Source organism: Halichoerus grypus, chromosome 3 (genome assembly GCF_964656455.1).
Source record: "Halichoerus grypus chromosome 3, mHalGry1.hap1.1, whole genome shotgun sequence".
In the NCBI taxonomy this organism is placed as follows: domain Eukaryota; kingdom Metazoa; phylum Chordata; class Mammalia; order Carnivora; family Phocidae; genus Halichoerus; species Halichoerus grypus.
This window is the reverse complement of record NC_135714.1, coordinates 58,005,200-58,023,966: the sequence shown is the minus strand read 5'-3', so window position 1 is coordinate 58,023,966 and position 18,767 is coordinate 58,005,200. Positions and strand designations below refer to the sequence as shown.

The 18,767-nt window shown below is 35.3% G+C and overlaps 1 long non-coding RNA gene across 6 annotated transcripts in view; it reads right to left on the bottom strand.

Moving 5' to 3' along the window:
- LOC144381351 (uncharacterized) overlaps window positions 1-18,767 on the bottom strand; it is a 108,399-nt gene that overhangs the window by 47,926 nt on the left and 41,706 nt on the right. For 2 of the 6 annotated variants that reach the window (XR_013446372.1, XR_013446369.1), the window contains exons 4-5: window positions 4,649-4,728; window positions 800-1,350 (exon numbers count right to left, since the gene is read on the bottom strand). This is a non-coding gene — a long non-coding RNA (uncharacterized LOC144381351). Of the gene's footprint in view, window positions 1-799; window positions 1,351-4,648; window positions 4,729-9,716; window positions 9,974-18,767 lie in introns of those variants that run through there. The other 4 variants (XR_013446375.1, XR_013446368.1, XR_013446371.1 and 1 more) reach the window with 3 other exon arrangements.

The window sequence follows — 18,767 nt, the reverse complement described above, 5'->3', positions numbered from 1 at the left end:
AAATTCATATTTCTTTCAGTTGCAAAAATATGAATCGCTACATTTCCCAGTTTCTGAACAAGACCTGTGCTGAGTTTCTTCCACTTGCTCCTCAGATCCATGCTACACCCTTCTCCACGCTGATCTCTGGCACAGGAGGCTGGCCTGTGTGAACTGCTTCAACTGAGTCTCTTGTCCTCTAGAGGCCAGGGGCTTCTGTCAATAGGAAACCCTGGGGCAGACTGGGATTGGTAGGAGAATGAGGTGAGGATATTAATTTCCCAGACTCCCTCCCCGCTGGTCACCACGGACTGGCTGCATCTCCCCATGGAAAGTTCAGCTCTGGTAAGACAGCCCCCTCCCTACAGCTAGCCTTTTTGGGTCCCAGTATCTGCTCCTTCCGTTTCTTCTTGAGGCCTTAGAGGAGTACTGTCCCCCCATTTTGCTAACCCGGGAAGAGTATGTTTTCTAAACCCTGCCCACACCCTTACAGCAGTCCTCCTCTCCAATTGCCTATTTGAGGTGCCTTCTGATTCTTGCTGGCAAGAATCCTGACTATTCAAAGGCCTTAGTACACAATCGTGCATAAAATCTTGAAAAAGGGACAGATTTTATGGTTGACATTAGGGTCCTCTAATGGGTTTTGGGAGGTTTTTTAATCAAAAGATATAATAATGAATATGAAGAGTATATTTTGAGGCAGCATTAATTAGCAGAAAAGTGTTAAGAGAATCACTGTGAGCAAAGGTTAATGCATTTGGGAAGTACTAACATGAACTATTAGAAACTATGACTGTAGTTAGAAAACAGTGGGAAACAACCTATCAGTTATAATCCAGGAAAAAAATTATTATTATAAGTATACCATCACAACTATGATGCAATTTAATCTTTTAATCTTAAAGAATAATAAAATATTAAGAATCACTATACAATAAGCTTCTCCATTATGCCGTCCATTTTTAAATCCTATACTCTCAGTGTTTAGAACAGCACCTTGTACATAGGAACTGAGAAAGTATTTATTGAATGAAATAATCAGGAAGAACAAAACAGAAAATGCCATCTAATACTTGCATATGGCATTCTGCTCATTATCTAACAATAAAAACATAACAGACCTGAAAACAAACCCAGAAAGTAGTAAATGCTCATGAATAAATAAAGGAAAATAATTGGTATATAAATAAAATTAAATTATCGGACCTGTACCATAACCACAGATACCATTTATTAGGTATCCATACTCTGTTAGGTACTTTAGATATGTTAACTTCAATCCTCACATTCCTGCCCAATTGAGGAGGTCAAGGAAGGCTTCCAGGAGGAGGTGATATCTTTGTTGACTTAAGAAGGAGGAGCAGGAATCATCTATGAAGATGAAAGGACAAAAAAAAGCTTTAGGTAGAATAATATCAACAAAATCACAGAGACAAGAGAACAGGATGCATTTCAGAAACTTTAGATATGTCAGTAATGAGAAAGTGTAAAAAGATTGGAAACAAAGTGGAATTTTATCCCAAATACCACGAGGAACCATTACTTCTACCTAGAAATGTCATTATCTAATATTTGTTTTAAGCATGCGTATGGAGCAGCAGTGAAAAGATGATTGTTATAAGGATGAAAATGCATTATAAAGGTAACTAATAAGTATACTATAAAGCACTGTCCAGACACTAGGTCTCATTTTACTTAGGCTGTCACCATGCTAAGTGACCCCCTGCCCTCCTGGACCAGTCTACTTTCTCAAGCCCACCTATGGCTTTGTGCTTGTTAACTGTTCAGTCAATCAGGCAGACTCCCAAAGGCATTCAGACCAACCCTATCTTTTGAAGTTGTGTGTCCTTTGTCTAATGTACTGCTCTACAGAACTCAATGGGACAAGAGTGCCACCTTGTGTTGCATCATTGACCATTCACAATCCCCAGCATGCTTTCTTTTTCTTTTCACTTGAGCTCCTTGTGGATGAGGCCATTGAAGTTTCCTCCCAGGAGTTAACTTGGAATAGAAAAATGTTAACAACTGTTCTCACAAATATATCAGAGGGGGAGCCCAGGACCTTTTCAATACAGTGATAATGCTAATGCTTGAGTTTAGTAGATTAGTTGCTACATGCTAGAAAATGCTTAGCCTATGTGCTTTAAATGCCTGCTATTATTGTTTTTAACATATTTATGGGTTTTTAAAAACTTATGTTTAAAAATACAATTGGAATTATAATGTAGGAACTGAAGTAGGTTGAATAAAAAGCTGCCCTGCTCTCTCTCATAAAGGCCCATACTCAATAATAAGTTCTGAGAAGGGATTCCAAGAGATTGTTTGAAAGTACATTCCTTGATGTCTGCAAAAGAGGCTGCAAGCCTTTGCAGGCAGACCAACTATTTAAACTATTTTAAAAGAATTATTGGAAAAAGAGTTTCCTTAAATTCCTGGAGAAGAACCATGCATGGATTCTATTTGCCTCCTCCTCCCCACACTTCTCCACAGACTGTTTTACTTTATTTTTCTCCTAGTCTAGCTTCATTTTTTCTCATATTTATTGAAAAAATGAGCTCCCAAAACCTGGGAGTTTATTGCTATTTCTTAATCAAAATATAAGCCAATATATTGTTACTGTATACACATGATGAACATGTAAATGCAAATTAACATCTGTCCAAGAAAATGAAAACTATCTTCACTGAGCACTTTCCATATATTAATTCATTTAATCCTCACAGAAGTCCATGAATGTAAGTATTACTGTTCTCATTTTAAAATGGGAAATTGAAACTGAGCGAGGATTATGCAAGTTCACACATCTAGGATATAGTACAATCAGTTCAAATCCAGGTTTCTCTGATTCTAAATACCTATGCCCATAACAATTATGATTTATTGACTCTAACCATAAAACCCCAAATCACAAGCATATACTAGTACCAACAACTTCTTAAGTATAACCAAAAGATAATCAAATTATGTGTAAATGTCAACACTTACATAAATTTGGAAGTTAGATATCATTCAAAACTTACTGCAAAACTATAGTAATCAAGATAATGTGGTAATGGCATAAAGATAGACATAAATTAACATAATAGAATTGAGAATTCAGAAATAAACCCATATATCTATGGTTAACAGATTTTAGGCAAGAGTGCCATGACCAATCAGTGAAGAATAGTCTTATCAACACATGGTTCTGTGGCAACTAAATAGCCACATGCAAATAGTAAGATTGAACCCTACCTCACACCGTATACAAAAATTGACTCAAAATGTATCAAAGACCTAAATGTAAAAGCAATGATTGTTAAACTTTTAGAAGAAAACATAGGCATAAATCCTCGTGATCTTGATTTAGGCAATGATTTCTTAGATGTGACACCAAAAGCACAATCAACAGAAGAAAAAAACAGATGAACTGGACTTCATCATAATTAAAAAATTTTGTGGCTCCAAAGTACACCATCAAGAAAGTGAAAAGTCAACCCACAGAATGGGAGAAAATTTTTTGTAAATCCTGTATCTGACATATCTAGAACATAAAAAGAATTATTATAACTCAGTAATAAAGTCATATAACCCCAATTTTAAAATGAGCAAAGGATCTGAATAGACAGTTCTCCAAAAAATATATACAAGTGATCAGTAAACACAAGAAAAGCTGCACAACATCATTAGTCGTCAGGGAAAATGCAAGTCAAAACCATAATGAGACACCATTTCACACCCAGTAGGATGATTATAATCAAAAAGACAGATAATAACAAGTGTTATGAATGATGTAGAGAAATTAGAACCCCCATACATTGCTTGTAGGACTGTAATATGCTGCAGTCACTTTGGAAAACAGTATGGAATCCCTCAAATGGTTAAACATAGAATTACTACATGATCTACCAGTTCCATTCCTGGGTATATACCCAAGGGAAATGAAAATATAGTCACTCAAAAACAGGTACACAAATCGTCATGGCAACATTATACAATGGCCAAAAAGTGGAAGAACCCAAATTTCAGCAATTGGTGAATAAATAAACAAAATGTGGTATATCCATAGAATGGCATATTATTCAGTAGTAAAAAGAAACAAAGTGATGATACATGCCACAACATGAATGAACCTTGAAAACATTATGCTAGGTGAAAAAAGGACCACATATTGCAGAATACATTTATAAGAATTGTCAGGAATGGATAAATTGATAGAGACAGAAAGTACATTAACAGCTGTCTAGGTCTGGGGAAGATGAGGAGATTGAGGGGTGACAGCTAAGGGGATGCAAATGTTTTTTTCAAGATAATGAAAATGTTCTAACATTGATTGCAGCAATGGATCCATAATTCTGTGAATATACTAAAGGCCCTTGAAAAGTATAGTTGAAATGGGTGAATTGTATTGCATGTGAATTGAGCTCAAGAAAACCATAAAAACCAAGTTAGTTGTATGTGATGGTCAATCAGGAATATTTTGCTTTGAACACAGAAGCAGAAAATCACATGCTGATTCTGAGAGAATGTCATAAGTCAAACATGAATGTAAAATATCGCAAGTCTCTCAGCCTCACGTAGCTGTCATTCAGAAACGTATTAAAGACATTATCGGTTTCCAAAAACAATAGAGTTAATGAGCAAACAAAGGAAAGGTACAAAAAGTAGTGAAACTGCTGCAAAACATAACCTTGGTGATATTGAAGATACAAGTTCATTCAGATAAGTCATTGCCGTAGACATTTAGAGTTTGCTTTCAGGGTCCCTTTGCTGTGGGAGTAAAGAGGAAAATGAGTCAATATTTTTGTGCCACAAAATGAAGCACTGGTAAGCTTGGAGACTTTTTAACTTCTTTAATCAACTTTAAAATTACAACAAATAGAGGATCAAGAAATCATATTACTTCAGGAGAACTGCTCTTGAATTAATATTTGGAAATCATGAATTGCTAAGGAACACTGTAATTTAGAGTAGATGAGTAATACCTTAATGATGAAGAATTACTTTTGAAAAATATTCACTTTTCCTTGGAAGAACCATTCAAGGATTCAAGGCAGAAATTACAAGGAATATTCTGAGTAGGTATATAGAATATTTATATATAATAGAAGTTACAGAAATATAGTATCTATAGTAGAATTTAATGTAAATTCCATATTTACAACATTTTAAGTGGCTTTATTTTATATATATATATAAATATATATATAATCATATATATATTTATATATCATATATATAATATATTTATATATAATATATATTTATATATAATCATATATATATATATATATATATATAAGAGATCCTGAAGGAAAGAGAAGGGCTGGGGGAAATGAGGATATTGAAGGGTGATGGCTGGGGATGCATATATGTACTAAGATATAAATAGATGCATATATTTATTACCTTTTTTCACTTACATTAAATTTTAATTGGAAGTTATTTTAAGTATGAACTAACATTCAATTATTGATGAATTTATAAACTAATTATCTTTTGCTAGATAATGCTACAATAACAAAAATCCCATTCTCTCAGGGGCTTACAATAACAAAGACATTATTTTATTTGTCAGTTGGGGGTTGGCTGTGTGCTACTCATTCTCTCCCCTTCAAGATCCAGGTAGAGAAGCAGCCTCTATGTGGAGCTTTGTCATTGTTGTGGCAGAGTGAAAAGGGAGAGAGCAGAACCTAGGATGGCTCTTAAAGCTTCTGATCAGCAGTGGCACATATAACTTCTGCTATGTCCCATTGACCAATGCATGTTGCCTAGTGATGCCTGGTATCACTGAGCTGAGTGTAATCTTTCCACAGGAAGGGTACTACTGGTCACATGGCTGAGCCTGACATCACAGGACAGGGAATTATCAACTTTTCACAGGAAGAAGCAGCAAGTATGTAAAAACAATAATCTACCATCACTGAATCATAGACTCTGTAGGAAACCTTAGAGATCATCTGTTTCATCTCATTTAATCTCATCTGTGGTTGAGAAGTCAGAGGGCCAGAAAGGGAAAAGTGATTTCCTTAGTTCTATAACTAACTCAAGACCGAATCTCTGATAATCTCTCCCCCTAGTAAGATTCACCTTTTTGTTTACATGAACAATCTATAAACAAAAAAGGAATGGTTGGGTGGAACAACTACGGAACCTGCACAATAGAAAAAGAGATGCCGGGGCGCCTGGGTGGCTCAGTCGTTAAGCGTCTGCTTTTGGCTCAGGTCATGATCCCAGGGTCCTGGGATCGAGCCCCGCATCGGGCTCCCTGCTCCGCGGGAAGCCTGCTTCTCCCTCTCCCACTTCCCCTGCTTGTGTTCCTGCTCTTGCTATGTCTCTCTTTGTCAAAAAAATAAAATAAAATCTTTAAAAAAAAAAAAAAGAAAAGAAAAAGAGATGCCAAGAGTAACTACTTTCAAACAGCAAATTCAAATTTATGCTACTACTGATGAGTATCATTTATATCCAACAGGGTACTTAAATAGAAGAAGAGAAATTATTTCTATTTATTTTTAGAAACACTATAAATCAGGTCTTGATTTGTTGTTTTAATGATAGATCTTAAACTTATGGAGATAATGTTAATAATGCAGATTCAACTTAGAAGTGCGTCATGTCATACCATGTTGTGAATAGCACAAAAAAATTGGAGAAATATTCTTTCAGCATTTGTAAATTATTATCTGATTCAGTAAAGAAGTCACACACTATTGAAAAACAAGCGAAGTTCTGACATCGGTCTTTGGGTTTTGAGTCTTTTTCTATCTTACTTGTTAAGGTATATGAACGTTATCAACTGACATCATGTTGTAACGCCTGTTCATCAGTTGCAACCATAGTGCCGCTATGGATATAAGAGTTTGGTAAAAATCAATGAAAGAATTCTGAGAATCAATTGGTTATATGAAATTCACAGTAAAGAACATTATTTTATTATTATTTATATTATTTATAAATTGTGTGCTATACATCCTTCATGTCAATAAACAATAATGAACTTATGTACATATACATGTATCCTTTTTTTCAGAGAGCTTGTTGTTTAACATTTACCAGCAAGCACTAGGAATATAGAAATCTGATATTCATCAAATGCTTTTTCTGTTCATACATTTAAGTACCTACAAAGTGGTAAAGATCTGTTTCCAATTGCTATGTCAAATACAAAAATGTAGTCTCCTTAGGGAGTTAAAAATCCAACAGAGGAAATAAGTGCCATAAATATAACTATAGTGCAAAGCAGTATGAGCAGCCGAAAAGAGCAGCAGAAGTCGTAATGAAGCAACGTTCTAATGCACTTTTATTAGAAACTTCAAATCTAGAATTAGAAATGATGTTTATACACATTCCTAGCCATGAGAACAGTTTTACTGCAAACTAATAATTAGAATTAGTGCTTATCACAGTGTTTTGTGCATAATAAATGATCGACATACGTCTCTTGAATTGTGCTAAAGGTCAATGTTCCAGAAAAATAAATAAATAAATAAAAATAAAACTGTAGAGTGAGAGAGGCTGGCAAAGATTGGGTTTAAAAAGAGGCCATGGGCGGGGGGTGGGGGGAGATGATATTTGAATAGGCACACCTGTGGTAAGACAGATGGTAGAACCAACTAATCCAGAAGGGAGTAGGTAGTTGGCATCCTCAGAAGTTCTAGGAACTGGGCTCTAGTTTGAGCAGTTTCTTCAAAGGAGCAGGCTTGAGGGGAGAGGGGAGATAAAGAGAGATAAATCAATTTGGCCCCCCATTTCAAGTTACACCAAAAGAGAAACTAAATATTAATATAAATAATAATAAAATAATGTTCTTTACTGTGAATTTCATATAACCAATTGATTCTCAGAATTCTTTCATTGATTTTTACCAAACTCTTATATCATAGCGGCACTATGGTTGCAACTGATGAACCTTTATAAACCTACAAATAAAGAGTAGGACTTAAATGCAGATGGATGGTTGAAATTCAAATTAGCTTCAGAATGAACATAGCCAGACAGCAAATAAGCATCAATGATAAATGGTCAGATTTTTCCTGGTTTTGATGGGATGAATAGATAAAGAAAAGAAAGCTTGAAGAATCTGAAGAAGGGAAAAGACTGCAAAAAGAAAATCTAGGAACCAAAAAACTCTGAGCCTTTACATTTTGACCTCAAAAGAAATTGTGAACACTGGATGTTGTACATAAGTGATGAATTACTGAACTCTACACCTGAAGCCAATATTGTACTGTATGTTAACTAGCTGGAATTTAAATAAAAAACTTGAAAAAAATATAAGTGAACTAAAAAAAAAATTGTGGACTAGGTTATTTTATGACAAAACTGCAATGATAGTATAGTATAAGCTTCATAAAGATTTTTTGTTTTTTATCTTTTTTAAGCTGAGAAATCTCCCTGGGCATTTAACTGAGGTATTAAAATTAGTAGATTGATTTTATTTCCTTGATTTCCACATCAGAATGATGTATCTATCACTCTGTTTTATAATGTGATACATGGAAATAAGATGCCATAATATATAGAGTCTAGTGCATTTAAAAGATTAACTTACATAAACAACAGAATTTGTTAACTTGTTAAAATGAATAATAAAAATGGCTTTGACAGTTTAAAAGACAATGAAGTGAAGTACTATATATTAAAGACACATAGGATGCACCCAGAGTGCATCTAAAGGGAAATTTAAAACTTTAACTGCATTCATGGGGAGTGGGAGAGAGGGGAGAAGGAAATTTGTTAAGTAAGTATTCAAATTAGAGAGATAGGAGAGAAAACCCAACAAAGTAGCTCCAGGAAGGAAATAATAAAGCTACACCCCAAACTGAAGAAATGGCAAAGACACAAAAAGAATAGAAAATCTAAAAGCTAGTTGTGAAAAGCCTAATAAAATAAATAAGTTTTTAGCAAACTAGGGGAAAAAGATAAAAAAAAAGAAGTCAACAAAAACAGTATTAGGAATAAGTGAAGAGGAAATCCTTAAAATCATAAAGAAATAGCATGCCAATACTTATTATATATTTCAATAGGTAGTGTTCACATGATTCTAAACTCAAAATACTCCCAAGTACATACAGTAAAAATTCTCTCTCCCACCATATTCTCCAACTACCCTGTATCTTTCCCAAAAGGATCTTAACATTTATCATTTATTTGTGAATGCTTCCAAGGACATTTTATTCATTTCCAAATTAATATAAATATGACTTCTCTTACCCCTTTTCTCACATATAAAATAAATTAAACTGGGGGGTTTACACTTTATTTTTTTAAGATTTTATTTACTTGAGAGGAAGAGAGGGAGAGCACAGAGGGAGAGTGAAAGGGAGAAGCAGTGCCGGGAGCCCGATGCGGGGCTCCATCCCAGGACCCTGAGATCATGACCTGAGCCGAAGGCAGACGCTTAACCCACTGAGCCACCCAGGCACCCTAACCTGGTGGGTTTAAAAGATTCTTCAGGACAAAATTTACAGGTATATCACAAAACCTTATAGAAACAAATCATTCCTGTCCGATACAAGTTGTTTTAGATCACAGAAAATAAGGGAGAATTACACACGGACACCAATGTGGATTGGCTCATTTAATACCTATTCCACCTCCTTAGAGCAGGCAGAAACCATATAAAACATTGCATTTCCCAGAATCTCTCTTGCTTAAATTCCAGATATGATTCAGTCTCTTCCATGTAACTTAACTTCTATGAAACTTCAATTTTGAAGTGAATCAAATGGGGAAGGAGGCAGGGTGCAGGGCATCCACTATGCTGCAAGTGGATTGTGACAAACTCAGGGTTGGTTCCTGAGCCAGTAGCTAGCAGCAGCATCTGAACCTTAGATGACTTCGTGATTAGCAGAAGTAATGTGATTTTGGACCTGGCAATAGAGAAGTCTCTGTATCCCAACCGGCAGGTAACTTCCTGAGTCAGTGGCTTCCTGATCATGGCGGAGATGGCGTCTTCTTAATTTTTCAAATTTTTGATTGCATCATTGGCATCATCTATCTTGATGACCCAGTTCTGCAATATAGATTTGAGTGTAATTCCTGGAAATTCAGATAAAAATCTCTTTCAGCCCTACTGATGTATCTCTAAGTAAGCCATTTAACATCTTACTGGATAAATCTCTTTTTGTGTAGCAGAGAACCTGTTGTTTTAAACTGAACCCTAACTAATATACTATCCAATTTATCTTAAAACTAAAATTGGACAAGAGCAATATGAGAATGGAATACTGTATGTGAATGCCATTTATAAATACAGGTGCAAAATCTAAATAAGAAATTAACAAGTCACATTCGACACTGAATAGATAGACATAGAGGTGGCCAAGTAGGGCTTATTCCAGGAACTCCAAAATGATTCAACCTCAGAAAACCAATTGATGTGATTCACCACATTAATAGATTAAAGGAATAACTTATGATTATTTCAATTAATGAAAGGATGCTTTAGAAAAAGTCAATACACTTTCATGATTTTTTAAAGTAGTAAACCAAAAATAGAAAAAAGTGTACTTAACTAAAAGTCTTTTTTAAAAAAACCTTCCATAAACATCAAACTTAGTGACAAAAAACTAGAAATATTATTTTTAAGGTTATAATACACAGATGCCAACTAACACCCCTACTTTTCAACAATGTACTGTAGCTCTCAGAAAATGAATTTAAAAGAAATTTTTTTTTAAATTATAAAAGTTATAAAGAAAGGACTTTATCCATATACTTCTTTGCCTTCATTGTGTAGCAATAACCTATTACCCTTCATAAATAGCATGGATCACCTCTGCCAACACCCAAACCTCCTTTTTTTTCTTCTTTTTCCAGTGGCATGAATTGCCCAAATGGCCAGTGGCCCTGTGCACTTTCAATTCAATTAAGCTTTACTTATGTTCCCTGATGACAGCATTTATTTTAGATATTAAGACCTCTAAACTAGCAAAAACTAATGTTCTGAAGACAAGATGCCAAAAAAATTATAAGTAGAGCATTGGGTATAATTTTGTGAACCACCACTTAAAAATGTTGCATCAGGGAAATACAAATCGAAACCACAATGAAATGCCACCTCACACCAGTCAGAATGGCTAAAATTAACAAGTTAGGAAACGACAGATGTTGGCGAGGATGCGGAGAAAGGGGAACCCTCCTACACTGTCGGTGGGAATACAAACTGGTGCAGCCACTCTGGAAAACAGTATGGAGGTTCTTCAAGAAGTTAAAAATAGAGCTACCCTAAGACCCAGCAATTGCACTATTAGGTATTTACCACAAAGATACAAATGTAGTGATCCAAAAGGACACCTGCACCCCAATGTTTATAGCAACAATGTCCACAATAGCCAAACTATGGAAAGAGCCTAGATGCCCATCAACGCATGAGTGGATAAAGAAGATGTGGTATATATATACAATGGAATATTATGCAGCCATCAAAAAAGGAAATCTTGCCATTTGCAACAATGTAGATAGAACTAGAGGGTATTATACTAAGTGAAATAAGTCAATCAGAGAAAGGCAATTATCATATGATCTCACTGATATGTGGAATTTAAGAAACAAGGCAGAGGATCATAAGGAAAGAGAGGAAAAAATGAAGCAAGACAAAAACAGAGAGGGAGACAAATCATAAGAGACTCAATCATAGGAAAGGAACTGAGGGTTGCTGGATGGGAAGGTGGTGGAGGGATGGGGTAACTAACTGGGTGATGGACACTGGGGAGGGTATGTGTTGTAATGAACACTGGGTATTATATAAGACTGATAAATCACAGACCTGTACCCCTGAGACAAATAATACATTATATGTTAATTAATTGAATTTAAATTTTAAAAAATGCCATGTGACACTGAAAAACAAAAACAAAAACAAAAAACATTGCTTCCAAAATTTGTGCATTCTGGCTGTGAGAAAAACAGCAGCACATATTGATTGCTGGTTCCAAGCCTATAATGCATCATACAAGACAATATCCTGACCTCTCAAGAGATGGCATTCCCACCTAGCACTATATGTTGGTGTTTAGTAGTACATTTTGACAACCTATAAGGCAAGTGGTAAGGGATAAACTATTAACTATAAAATCAATTCCTCAGAGGCAATGCTGTGTGGAATACAACAACTGTAAATAAGACAGTCAGAAACTCCATGCAATAGAGCATGGCAGGTAGAGATATCTGATCTATATTCTTTCTAGTGACCTGCCCTCTACCTACTCTACTCCCATTTTGGTATTGTAGGAGAAAGACTCCAGGGGTGGCCCTCATGATCCCCACCTCCTTGTAGTCATGCCTTTTTGTAATTCCTACCCCTTGAGTGTGGGCAGGTCTTGCGACTTGGTTCTAACCAACATACTATAGCAAAGGTAATGGGATGTCACTCCTGTGATTACATTACACAGCAGAAGGTGATGGATATCATTTTTGTGATTACATCATGTTATAAAAGACTACATCTTAGCATACTAAAGCTAGAGATTCTCCTTGCAGGTAGGACTGACTACATAATTTGTGAGGCTCAGTGCATAAAGCAAAATGTGGGACTCCTTATTCAAAAACTGTTAAGAATTTCAAAATGGCTACAGAAGAACATTAAACCAAGTGTGGGGCCTTTTAAGCACAGGACTTGTGTTACAGCATAGAATACATGCCCATAAAGCCAGCTCTGCTTGTGGTTTGACGAAATAAGTGCCCATGTTCATGAAGACTATGTCAAAGAAGTGTGGACAGCTTCCAGACAACAGTCAGCAGAAAGCCAGGGCCCTTAGGCATATAGCCAACAAAGTGAATCAGCTTGGAATTGCATTTTTCCCAGGGCACCTGGGTGGCTCAGTCAGTTAAGCAGCTGCCTTTGGCTTAGGTCATGATCTCAAGATCCCAGAATTGAGAGCTGTGTCTGGCTCCCTGCTCAGCAGGGAGTCTGCTTCTCCCTCTGCCCCTCCCCCCATCCCCACCCCCCGCTCATGCTCTCTCTCTCTCTCTCCCAAATAAATAAATAAAATCTTAAAAAGAGAGAGAGAGAAAGAATTGGATTCTTCCCCAATCAAGCCTCCAAATGAGAATGCAGTCTGTTCAACACCTTGCTTGCAGCCTTGTGAGACCCTGAGCAAAGGACCCAGCCACACCATGTGCAAACTTATGACCCAAGGAAACTGTGAAATAATAAATGTGTGTTATAAGCTGTGATCATTTTTATGCAGCAATAGAAAACTAGTGGATTTATCACATAAAAGGTTGAGGATAAGTTGCTGCTGTTGGCAAATTAGGCATTGAGTAATGGTGACAATTTCACCCTTCAGGAGTAAACATTGATATTGTTGAGTTCATGTATAGCCTCTATTCCTGCAGGATGGCCATTTTATTCACGAATGCATTGAAAAAGTAATAATGTGGCCATGGAAAAAGGTTGACTCACAGTTAAAGGAATTATCTTTTTGTCCATCTGATTATTAAGATACTCTTGAACGGTAAGAGCTTTTTGATGAACATTCACTCAGGACAATACTCTTATGTTTTAGGTCAATTAAAAAAGGTCTATCCATGTATTTTACTTCTCAAACCACCTTATCTCTAAGATTACAATCTTCTTCTTCCCAGTTCCATTAGCCAATGACCATGAATAAGTGTAGATTTGTGACTGAAACCACCCCTTTCATAAAAATTGGAAAATGATCTGAAATACTAAAAATTCCACCCATTAGGAGGAATTCCTCCTTATGATCCTTACGGGCCAACCCTGAATGGGGTTGTAAGGCAGTAGCAGTTCACTTCCACTTGGTGCCAACAAATCATCTAGACTAATCTGTTAACCAGAGTCACATATTTAGGTAATAAAGAATCTCCTATGATTCCCTAAATAAAGTTGAGGGAGAAATGACAGTGTTGCAGGAGTAGCATAGTCAGAATGTTGAGTCATCTGCAACTTATTTGTGCCTCTAGATATTCTGAGGCTTGGTTCCATATATATTACTTCCATTAGATGATGGAATACTGCTGGGCATGACCAATTTTTTGGTTATTTTGATTTGATAACATATTCATCACGGGCAGCTCTGATCAAATAGTTACTTGGTCTTATGGTCAAGAATTTATTATTACTACTGTGTCAGATACAATGCTAAGCACTGTGGACAGACACTGGGATGGGATGAGGAGATATTTAGAAGTACGAATTTTTAGTAAGACTGCCTTTGGGACTGTCCCAATGGAGTGGGAAGATAGACACATAAGTTTATCACCAGGACATATGTAACATATCAAAGGCTCAAATGGATCATGTATATGGTACTATGATGGTGCAGGGGGAAGAATATAACTGCCTGCATAAGTGGAAGGAGCATCACAGAGGAAAAAGATACACATGAAGTGAGACCTCAAAATGTCTACAGGAGTATGTGAGGTAAAGGAGGAGAGGTGCATTCGAAGCAGTACAAATTCTATTTGTGAAATCACTAAAGCTTGTTATATATAGCACAGTGTTGTTCTGAAAAGTACTTTTAAAGAGTTTTCCATGCTTGATGTTAAACAAACAATACTTGGTGGCAGTACTGTGGCATGAGGGAAAACCTCTAGGAAGAAATTTTAAGTTATTCATAAGAACTTATCTTTAACCTCAAACTAAAGTAAAACATAAGGTACACAGAAAAAGCAACATAATACTCCAATTTTTGTCTACTTAAATCTCTGCCATAGTTATATTACATCATTGAAAAACTTTCCTACAAATAAAGCAATTATAATTTGTTCAACCAAAGATAGTTTATTCAAGGGCACCTGGCTGGCTCAGTCAGTTAAACGTCTGCCTCAGGCTCAGGTCATGATCTCAGGGTCCTGAAATTGAGTCCCGCATCAGGCTCCCTGCTCAGCGATGTCTGCTTCTCCCTTTGCCTTTGTGATCCCTCTGCCTCTGTGATTGCTTTTGCTCTCTCTCAAATAAATAAAATCTTTTTTAAAAAAAAGATAGTTTTTTCATAGAAAACCAATCAGTAATAAAAGTGATGTCAACAAAGTGGAAAACCTAGAAGAAATGGATAAATTCCTAGAAACATACAAGCTACAAAACTGAATCATGAAGAAATAGAAAATCTGGACAGACCAATTACGAGTAAGAAGATTAAATAAGTAATCAAAAACCTCCCAACAAAGAAAAATCCAGGACCAGATGGCTTCATTGTTGAATTCTATCAAACATTTGAAGAAGAACTAATACCAACAAATAATCAAGGGGAGGAAACAGTTTCAAACTTATTTTATGAGGCCAGTATTACCCTGGTACTAAAACTAGTCAAGAACACTACAAGAAAAGAAAATTACAAGTCAAGATCCTTGATGAACATTCAAAGGATCATATACCATGATCAAGTGGGATTTTTTCCTAGGATGCAAGGATGGTTCAACATACATAAATCAATCAATGTGATATACCACATTCACAAAATGAAGGATAAAAACTATATGATTATCTCTTTATTTTTTTAATTTTATTTATTTATTTGAGAGCATGTGTGAGAGAGAGAGAGAGAGCACAAGCAGGGGGGAGGGGTAGAGGCAGAGGGAGAAGCAGACTCCTCGCTGAGCAGGGATCCGGATGTGGGACTCAATCCCACAACCCTGGGATCATGATCTGAGCCAAAGGCAGACGCTTAACTGACTGAGCCACCCAGGGGCCCCTGATTATCTCTTTAGATGCAGAAAAAGCATTTGACAAAATTCAATATCCATTCCTGATTTAAAAAAAAAAAAAGAAACTCTTCAAGGAAGTAGATATAGAGGGAATGTACCTCAACATAATAAAGGCCATAAATGACAAGCCACAGTTAACACCATATTCAATGGTGAAAAACTGAAAGCTTTTCCCTTAAGATCAGGACCAAGATAAATATGCCCATTTTTGCCACTCCTATTCAACATAGGACTGGAAGTCCTAGCCAGAGCAGTTAGGCACAAAAAAGAAATAAAAGACATCCATTTTGAAAACAAAGAAGTAAAACTGTCTCTATTTGCAGATGACATTATATTATATGTCAAAAACCCTTTAGGACTTTACCAAAAACTATTAGAACTAATAAACAAATTCAATAGGGTTGCAGGATACATAATCAACATACAAAAATTAGTTGCTGCTCTATACACTAAAAATGAACTATCAGAAAGAGAAATTAAAGAGACAATTCCATTTACAATTGTGTCAAAAAGAATAAAGTACCTAGGAATAAATTTAAACAAGGAAATGAAAGACCTGTGTACTAAAAACTATAAGACACTGATAAAAGAAATTGAAGAAGACACAAATAAATAAAAAGATATTATATGCTCATGGATTAGAAGAATTACTATTTTTAAAATGTCTATACTAGCAAAGCAATCTGCAGATTCACTCCAATCCCTATCAAACTTCCAATGGCATTTTTCATAGAAATGTAAAAAACAATCCCAATATGTGTATGGAAACAAAAGACCATGAATAGCCAAAGCAATCTTGAGAAAGAAGAACAAAGCTGGAGGCATCACACTTCCTGATTTTAAACTATATTACAAAACTATAGCAATCAAAACATATGGTATTGACATAAAAAAGGACACATAGATTAATGAAACAGAATAGACAGCCCAGAAATAAACCCACACATATGTGGTCAATTAATTTACAACAAAAGAGCTAAGGATACACAATGGGGAAAGGATAGTCTTTTCAATAAATAGTATTGGGAAAACTAAAGAGACATATGCAAAAGAATGAAATTGTATCTCATCTTATACTATATACAAAAGTTAAGTCAAAACAGATTAAAGACTTGAAATAAGACCTGAAACCATTAAACTCCTAGATGAATATAAAGAGTTGACTCCTTGACATTGGTCTTAGCAATGTTTTTTTTTTTTAATTTAACACCAAAAGTGAAGAAAACAATAGCAAAAATAAATAGGTAGGACTACACTAAACTAAAAAAGCTTCTGCAGAGCAAACGAAACCACAAACAAAATGAAAAGACAACCTACAGAAAGGAAAAAAATGTTTGTAAATCATATATCTGATAAGGGGTTAGTACCCAAAATATATGAAGAACTTATAACAGTTCAATAGCAAAAAGCAAAAATTCCCAATTTAAAAATGGGCAGAGGAACTGAGTAGACATTTTTCAAAGAAGACATACAGATGTCCAACAGGTACATGAAAAGATGTTCAGTATCACTAAACATCAGGGAAATGCAAATCAAAACCACAATGAGATATCACCTCACACCTGTTAGAATGGTTATCATCAAAAAGCCAAGAGATAACAAGTGTTGGCAAGGATAGGGAAAAAAAAGAACCCTTAATCATTGTTGGTGGGTATGTAAATTGGTGTAGCCGCTATGGAAAACAGGATGAAGTTTCCTCAAGAAATTAAAAATGGAACTACCATATGATCTGGCAATTCCACTTCTGGGTGTATATCCAAAAGAAATAAAAACAGGATATCAAAGAGATATCTGCATTCCCATGTTCACTGCTGCATTATTCACAATAGCCAAAATATGGGAACTTAAGTGTCCATCAATGAATGAATAAAGAAAATGTGGGCTGTGTGTGTATATATTATATATATGTTGTATGTATATATTTATGCATATATTTAGTATGTATATATACACACATATACAATTGTATATATAAATGTAATATATACATATAAGAGTACATATATGCATAAGTATGTGTATATATGTATATATATGCAATGGAATATCACTCAGCCATGAGAAAGAAAGAAATCCTGCCATTTGTGATAACACAGATGAATCTCGAGCATCTCATGCTAGGTGAGAGAAGCCACACAGAGCAAGACAAATACTGCACGGTATCACTTATAAATAAATCCCCCAAAAAAGACAAACTCATAGAAACAGAGTAGAAAAGTGGTTGCCTGCAGCTGGGGGGTGGGGCAAATGGGAAGAAGTTGGACACATTTTCAGCAGTAAGATAAGGTTTGAGGATCTAATGTAAAACATGGTGACCAGAGTTGATAACACTGTATTGTATAATTGAACTTTGCTAAGAGAGTAGAACTTAAGAATTCTAAATAAAATTAATTAATTAATTAATGGGATGATGGATGTGATAACTAGATGGGGAGAATCCTTTCACAATTATACATTTATCAAATCATCACGATGTACACTTTAAATATCTTACAATTTTATTTTTAATTATACTTCAATAAAGCTGAAATTTTTAAAATGAAAATGAAATAATAATAAAGTTTAGTTACTTTTCCACCTTAAATTTTCAAAAGTTTTATTAAAGCTTTTGAAAATGTTGCCATCTAGTGGTGTCAAACTTTTTTTAAAAAAAGTTAATAATTAGTAAATCATTCACCCATGTTCCCTAGGAAAAGTTTCCTTAGCATTTTTCAAAGAAATGTTACACTTGTGCCTCTGCTTTAAGAGAAAGTACTCCGGATTTAGGCTACTGGGTTTTAGAATTTCACTTCCAAATGATCAGAGGCAAGTTGCTTAATCTCTCTGTAAACGTACATAATAATAGTACATACCTCCCAGGATTGTTAAGGAGAATTAATGGGAAAATCCATAGAAAGTTGTTTAGCACAGTCTTTGGCTCATAGTATACACTCAATAAGTTATAGTAATTATTCTATTACTTTATGGGGAAAGAGTTGCAATCTTTGGGCTGTCCGCGGAATTGAAGTTTGAGTGATACAGCACTTAAAACTATGGGACTTTATATTGTCAATTCTGATTACAGTATTATACTTTTTTCTCGGAGTAGTAGAAACATTGTATTGGCATAAGGTTGCTATCTAGATGGCATGTAT